The sequence below is a fragment of the Salmo salar genome, chromosome 26 (assembly GCF_965601325.2).
Source record: "Salmo salar chromosome 26, fSalSal1, whole genome shotgun sequence".
In the NCBI taxonomy this organism is placed as follows: Eukaryota; Metazoa; Chordata; class Actinopteri; order Salmoniformes; family Salmonidae; genus Salmo; species Salmo salar.
In genome coordinates this window covers 34,770,851-34,779,304 of record NC_138316.1, presented here as the reverse complement: position 1 = coordinate 34,779,304, position 8,454 = coordinate 34,770,851, and the positions used below count along the sequence as shown (strand labels likewise).

General features: G+C 42.1%; 1 long non-coding RNA gene across 2 annotated transcripts; it reads right to left on the bottom strand.

Annotated features, from left to right (window-relative positions):
• Nucleotides 1-4,273: 4,273 nt before the first annotated feature.
• LOC145864255 (uncharacterized) lies at nucleotides 4,274-6,855 on the bottom strand. 2 transcript variants are annotated; one of them, XR_014382850.1, is made up of 3 exons: nucleotides 6,751-6,855; nucleotides 6,382-6,597; nucleotides 4,274-6,067 (listed from the first exon to the last, which is right to left on the bottom strand). It is a non-coding gene; the product is annotated as an uncharacterized LOC145864255 (long non-coding RNA). The 2 variants fall into 2 exon arrangements; XR_014382851.1 differs by having other exon boundaries at nucleotides 4,274-5,090.
• Nucleotides 6,856-8,454: the final 1,599 nt, after the last annotated feature.

The window sequence follows — 8,454 nt, the reverse complement described above, 5'->3', positions numbered from 1 at the left end:
TTGATTTGCTCTTTTCGCACCAAAGTATGTTCATCTCTAGGAGACAGAACGTGTCTCCTTCCTGAGCGGTATGATGTCTGCGTGGTCCCATGGTGTTTTTACTTGCGTACTATTGTTTGTACAGATGAACATGGTATCTTCAGGTGTTTGAAAATTTCTCGCAAGGATGAACCAGACTTGTGGTCTACATTTTATTTTCTGAGGTCTTGGCTGATTTCTTTTGATTTTCCCATGATGTCAAGCAAATAGGCACTGAGTTTGAAGGTAGGGCTTGAAATACATCCACGGGTACACCTCCAATTAACTCAAATTATGTCAATTAGCCTATCAGAAGCTTCTAAAGCCATGACATCATTTTTTTGAATTTTCCAAACTGTTTAAAGGCACAGTCAACTTAGTGTATGTAAACATCTGACCACTGGAATTGTGATACAGTGAATTATAAGTGAAATAATCTGTAAACAATTGTTGGAAAAATGACTTGTGTCATGCACAAAGTAGATGTCCTAACTGACTTGCCAAAACTATAATTTGTTAACAAGAAATTTGTGGAGTGGTTGAAAAACAAGTTTTAATGACTCCAACCTAAGTATATGTAAACTTCCCACTTCAACTGTAGATGTGATCCATACACTTTTTTTTTTACTGACATTTTTATAAAATCTTGCTATTTTCTGATTTGGTTCCAGTCTGTTATATACAGTATAACATAGCAGGTTGTGTTTCACCTTTTTTTTTACATTTATGGTTCGAGATTTATGGTGAAGCCGCTGCTGTTTTGACAATTGTGAAAATTGTGTAGTACATGATTTATGATGTGGCTAAAATCATCTTCTATTCAATAGATTTATGTCTCCAATGCCCTGAACATCTGCTCATGCAATCAACACTGGAATAAGACAAAAAAAGATGTGCAACAAAATGTGGACACCTGTAGATCCCATTGACCACCTACTTAGGTCTATAGAGTGACAGACATTTGGCTCACAGGAGACCTCAAACACCAGAAATGTTACCAGAAATGTTTAAAGTAAAACCTTTAAACAGGTCAACAAGGCCGCAGGGCCAGACGGATGACCAGGACGTGTATTCCGAGCATGCGCTGACCAACAGGCAAGTGTCTTCACTGACATTTTCAATCTTCCCTGACTGAGTCTGTAATACCAACATGTTTCAAGCAGACCGCCATAGTCCCTGTGCCCAAGAACACTAAGGTAACCTGCCTAAATGATTACCGAGCCGTAGCACTCATGTCTGAAGCCATGAAGTGCTTTGAAAGGCTGGTCATGGCTCACATCAATACCATTATCCCAGAAACCCTAGACCAACTCCAATCTGCATACTGCCCCAACAGATCCACAGTTGATACAATCTCTATTGCACTCCACACTGCTCTTTCCCATCTGGACAAAAGGAACACTTATGTGAGAATGCTATTCATTGACTACAGCTCAGCATTCAACTCCATAGTGCCCTCAAAGTTCAATGCTAAGGACCCTGGAACTAAACACTTCCCTCTGCCACTGGATCCTGGACTTCCTGACGGGCCACCCCCGTGTGGTAAGAGTAGGTAACAACACATCTGCCAAGCTGATCCTCAATACTGGGGCCCCTCGGGTGCGTGCGCAGTCCCCTCCGGTACTCCCTGTTCACTCATAACTGCATGGCCAGACTCCAACACCATCGTTAAGTTTGCTGATAACACAAGTGGTAGGCCTGATAACAGACAACATTGAGACAGCCTATAGGGAGGAAGTCAGAGACCTCGCCGTGTGGTGCCAGGACAACAACCTCTCCCTCAACGTGATCAAGACAAAGGAGATGATTGTGGACTACAGGATAAGGAGGACCGAGCACGCCCCCATTCTCATCGACGGAGCTGTGGTGGAGCAGGTTGAGAGCTTCAAGATCCTTGGTGTCCACATCCCCAACAAACTATCATGGTCCAAACACACCAAGACAGTCGTGAAGAGGGCACAACAAAGCCTATTGCCCCTCAGGAGACTGAACATATTTGGCATGGGTCATCAGATCCTCAAAAAGTTCTACAGCTGTACCATCGAGAGCATCCTGACTGGTTGCATCACTGCCTGGTATGGCAACTGCTCATCTTCTGATCACAAGGCACTACAGAGGCTAGTGCGTACGGCCCAGTACATCACTGGGGTCAAGCTTCCTGCCATCCAGGACCCTTACCACCTGGGGACGGCCCGTCAGGAAGTCCAGGATCCAGTTGCAGAGGGAGTTATTTGCCTCGAAGCGAGCATAGAAGTAGTTTAGCTCGTCTGGTAGGCTTGTGTCACTGGGCAGCTCTCGGCTGTGCTTCTCTTTGTAGTCTGTAATGGTTTGCAAGCCCTGCCACATCCGCGAGCGTCGGAGACAGTGTAGTACGATTCGATCTTAGTCCTGTATTGTCACTTTTCCTGTTTGATGGTTCGTTGGAGGGCATAGCGTGATTTCTTATAAGCTTCCGGGTTAGGCCCGCTCCTTGAGCGTCAGCTCGCCAGCCAGTGCGTGTGCCTGTAATCCATGGACGACGTCATCGATGCACTTATTGATGAAGCCAATGACTGATGTGGTGTACTCCTCAATGACATAGGAAGAATCCCGGAATATATTCCAGTCTGTGCTAGCAAAATAGTCCTGTAGCTTAGCATCTGCTTCATCTGACCACTTTTTTATTTACCGAGTCACTGGTGCTTCCTGCTTAAATTTTCGCTTGTAAGCAGGAATCAGGAGGATAGAATTATGGTCAGATTTGCCAACTGGAGGGTGAGGGAGAGCTTTGTACGCGTCTCTGTGTGTGGAGTAAAGGTGGTCTAGATTTTTTTCCCCTCTTGTTGCACATTTAACATGCTGATAGAAATGAGGTAAAACTGATTTAAGTTTCCCTGCATTAAAGTCCCTGGCCACTAGGAGCGCCGCCTCTGGATGAGTGTTTTCCTGTTTGCTTATGGCGGAATACAGCTCATTGATTGCGGTCTTAGTGCCAGCATCGGTCTGTGGTGGTATGTAGACAGCTACGAAAAATACAGATAAACTAGGTAGATAGTGTGGTCTACAGCTTATCATGAGATACTCTACCTCAGGCGAGCAAAACCTTGAGACTTCCTTACATATTGTGCACCAGCTGTTTGCATATATGCATAGTCCACCACCCCTTGTCTTACCAGACGCCGCTGTTCTATCCTGCCGATACAGTGTATAACCAGCCAGCTGTATGTTGATAATGTCGTCGTTCAGCCACAACTCCGTGAAGCATAAGATGTTTCAGTTTTGAATGTCCCGTTGGTAGTTTAATCTTCCTCATAGGTCGTCGATTCTATTTTCCAATGATTGCATGTAAGCTAGTAGAACGGAAGGCGGGGGGGTTTATTCGATCGCCTACGATGTGTTCTGCAGGCATTGCACGTGGATAGTTAGCTGTCATTTAACCCATGTAGGCTAGCTGTCAGAGTAAAATCATGGACAATTTTTTAAAACGTGCAGCTCCCTCTTCATCTACTGCTGCTTACAATGTCAACAACAAGGCAGACAACCCGGTCCCTGTCAAGAAGAGACAATACCATCCCGACTTCATAAAATGTGGTTTTACATATATAGAAGACAGGCAAGGTGAGTGTAGACCACAGAGCGTCCAATGCAACAATCTGTTAGCTAATGAGAGTATGAAACCTTCCAAAATGAAAAGGAATCTGGACACCAAGCATCCAAGTCACAAAGATAAGACACCTGACTTTAAAAAAAGAAAATGTCAATATCTGGTGGCCTCACAAGATTCATTGAAGAAAGTATGGTACAAGAAAAGGCACTTTGCGCATCATGCCTTGTGGCCCAGCGCATTGCTAAGTGCAAAAAAGCCCACACCAGCGCAGAGGATCTCATACTCCCTGTTGCGATTGATATGTCAAATCAAATCAAATTTATTTATATAACCCTTATTACATCAGCTGATATATCAAAGTGCTGTACAGAAACCCAGCTTAAAACCCCAAACAGCAAGAAATGCAGGTTGTAGAAGCACGGTGGCTAGGAAAAACTTCCTAGAAAGGCCAAAACCTAGGAAGAAACCTAGAGAGGAACCAGGCTATGAGGGGTGGCCAGTCCTCTTCTGGCTGTTCCGGGTGGAGATTATAACAGAACATGGCCAAGATGTTCAAATGTTCATAAATGACCAGCATGGTCAAATAATAGTAATCACAGTGAACAGTGTGGTGGCTAATTTCTGCATTACCAAATGAGGAGAGTTACAAACTTCACATACCAGTCAGAGTTATACATATAACTACATCTTTAATAATTAAGAGCTTTTTGCAAAAGCCCTTTGACTTTCAATGATGCCCTATCTCTAATGAACCATTGAAAAAGTGATTACACAAAAGTACAAAGATCTTTCATAGCCAAGATACAGCCCTCTCAACGTACATGACGAACCACAGATACATAGAATGGGTCACAAGGTTAAGTTTTGTATGAAAGATATCTATAAAACATAGCAGACAGCAACTGCTGTGTCAACAGTGTTCATTGTATAGACCAGTGTCTGGTCCTCCTACTCCAAACTGGAACTGTCTCTCCCTGGTACGGTATAGAACAGAACCATTAGCGCATCCAATGGCATAAATCAATTGACAACTCTAGATACTCCCATCTCAACTAAACCCCCTCTTGACTCCACTCGTTGACAAGCTCACTGAGGGGAGTGAGCCTCTAGGTCATACACTATCCCAAGATAAGTGCAACATCAGAGGGGCCTTTGGCATTGGGGGAAGGTGTATGGAGGGAGTGACTTGCGCACAGACATTGTGGAGACAAGTAATTGGTTCCCCATTAATCACACCATCTCTTCACATGGTTTAACAGATACATTCACATATGACAAGTATCTCACATAAGCATATTATGCAAATAAAACATCTTAATTATCTATGTTACCCAACTAATTCTGATTCATCCGCCACAACAGGTCAGGGTTCCATTGCTGCAGGCAGAACAGTTGAAACTGGAGCAGCAGCACGGCCAGGTGGACTGGGGACAACAAGGAGTCATCATGCCAGGTAGTCCTGAGGCATGGTCCTAGGGCTCAGGTCCTTCGAGAGTGAGAAAGAAAGAGAGAAAGAGAGCATACATAAATTCACACAGGACACCGGATAAGACAGGAGAAATACTCCAGATATAACAGACTGACCCTAGCCCCCCGACACATAAACTACTGCAGCATAAATACTGGAGGCTGAGATATGTGCACTGAAAATCTTGGGAGTGTCAGCCGCCAACAAACGTAAAACTATACCCCTATCCAATGACAGAGGAGAATCCAGGACATGTCTGAGGACATAACGTGCCAGACATTAGAGCGCATTAGTGAAAATGGCTGTTACGCATTGCAGCTTGATGAATCCACAGATGTGGCTAACCATGCAATGCTAATGGTCTATGAACATTTCGATTAGGAGTTCTTATTTTCTTAATTCATTACACCCCACTCCTGAACTGGTCTCCTTAAAATGTCTTATTCTCTTGAATTTATAATAAATGTTCTCAGTTAATATGGCTGTGTAATGACTTTCTGTAATACCATAGGTGTAGCCAATTGAGACAGAATCTATTTTTTTCTAAGTGATGCCTGCTCTTAAAGGCAGCTGCAATACAACATTACAACATGTAATCATCAACAGTCCATAATATTGGGTCCTGACTCAATTGTCATTGTCAAATTTCAGTCCCCAGGCAAAACCAGTTGAAAACCACTGCTCTATAATATATGCTCCCTCTTCGTCCACTATTTTCATTTTGGCAGGATCTATGAGGATTTTTGTTGTTGTTGCTATCCTCATGAAATGTGGAATTAACACCAATATCTGTTTGACAGACAGTGAGTTGCACCACATGAGTATTAAAAAAATACATCTCAGAAATTGAGAATTATAGGGTGCAAATGATTTCTCAGCAGGTCTGAGGAACCGACAGAAGACGCAGAAAGCAGACCCCAGTACAGACATGAGGGCTATGATCAAGGTGATAAACCATGACAACTTCATCCCAACAACCGTAGTAGAGAGCTGATCTGAAATGACAGAACATTCATAACAGTTCAACTGTCATTTACAGCCTTCTTGGTGTGTGAATATAAAGATTTAATGAAATATATCACAACTGAAAAACAATCTTAAACATACTGTATTGAAAACAATCAAGAAATGAATCTAGTACATGTAACATCAATATTACATGTGTTTCTTCCAACTGTTTTGGTATATTTATAATTTAAATACATATACTGAATTGACTGAGGTTAAACTTTATTTACCAGATGGACATTTTTAGAACACTCCCGATGCAAAACCACAGGTATGCAGTCATAATGCAGAGTTTACTCACCACCACTGATAAGGGAGAGCTTGGTCCCACTTCTGATCTGAAATATGTTAGCCCTCTGCTCAGCACAATAGTACAGACCCACGTCGCTCTCTGAGATGTTCAGTATGGTCATACTCTCATACTCCAGGTTAATGTCACAGCCAAGGGTGACTGTGTCCCCTGGTGTCACTAGAATCTCATTTTGACCCGCTCCAAAAGCCTCCCAGAGCATGGAATCTTTCATAAAAACAGACCATATTGACTAAGGCTAGGCTATTTAAATACAATTTTCATAACACATTACATTTTTTAAACCAAATTAACAGAACTTCAACCTAATCAAATATAAACAATGTATCTCCCAAGTGGATGAAATACATTTCTACTCACAGCATAGAATTGTTAGAGTTGTTCTCTTGTTCATTGTTTCCTGTCAGTTACTGAAAGAGCAGTGCATAGGATGTGAATGCATAGACAAGTTATTTTTGTTTCTGCGGGTAGCAAGTCCACCTACCACAGGTACAGGAAACAGAGAGGGCCACCGAGAGCCAGTCAAGTAAACTGTATCAGAGAGTTTTTTTTAGCTGCTCTCAAGATTCCTTCATTAAATTTAGATTTTTTTTTTGCAAGTGCACTGTGATAGTTAAACTTTCAGTAACTATAATTTACATTTTAGTCAAAACATGTGTAGGAACAGTAAATCTAAGCCCTGTTCTGAGAAATACATTTTAAATGTGCTTTTCTGATTGGCTGTGTCACAATTGTCATAGGGAGTGGACCAAAATGCAGCGGGTACATGAATGCTCATTTTCTTCTTTATTAAATAAATGAACACTGAACAAAAAGAACGCCGAAAACAGTCCTGACAGGCACACAGCTAAACAAGAAACAACTACCCACAAAACCCATAGAAAAACACCCCTACTAAATAGGACCTTCAATTAGAGGCAACGAGGAACAGCTGCCTCCAATTGAATGTCAAAACAATAAACTAAACATAGAAATAGAATAACTAGAAAATAGAAATACAAAACATAGAACACTACCCAAAACCCCCGACAACACAAAACAAACACACCCCTGCCACGTCCTGACCAAACTACAATAACAAATAACCCCTTATACTGGTCAGGACGTGACAGTACCCCCCCGCCCCCCCCCCCAAAGGTGCATACCCCAGATGCACCTAAACGTAAAAAACACGGGACGAGACCTGTAACCGGCACACTACACGATGTACCGACGTACAGACGTAACACGAAAGCCGATATCACAGAGCACAGGTACTCACAAGACCAACGGACATGGAACAATAATCGACAAGGACATTGGGGAACAGAGGGCACAATTATACACTTACTAATCAGGGGGAATAGGAACCAAGTGTGCGTGATGAAACAAGGCAGTCTGGGGTTGGTGGTAATGATCCAGTTCAGTGACGCCTAGAAGGCCAGTGACGTAGACCTCCGGAGCTGGTGAACGGAATGAGAAGCAGTACCGGGGGAATCCGTGACACTGGTTTTCTGATCCACTCCCCTGTCTGACCAACAGATGCATATCTTTATTTCCAGTCATGTGAAATCCATAGATTATGGCCTAATGAATTTATTTCAATTGACAGATTTCCTTTTACTTTTACTCAGTAAAACCTTTGAAATTATTTTTATTCAGTATAGTTGAAATGTTACTGATAGTCTGTAGAGCATCTACAGATGGATTATCCAAATCAAATGTTACTGCAATATTTTTGTATTACCTCCCAAATTAATTTTTAAACAACTAGACAATCCTTACCTTCTTCAGTATCTCAAGGTCAGTAGCCTACTTTGTAGAATGTCAGTTAAGAGGTGTTCAACTCCTGTATGTACTATTGTATCTCACCCTCATTGAGCTTCAAAAAGACTAGCAGCTGTAAAACGTTTTGATATATACTGTACAAATAATTTATTCATGACTCAATTAACATTTCTTAAGATCAAATATTAACATTTGAACGTAAACTCAGCAAAAAAAGAAACACATCACCGGGGGCACACTGCCTGCCCTCCAGGACACCTATTTATAAACTCAGCAACAAAAAAAAACATCCTCTCA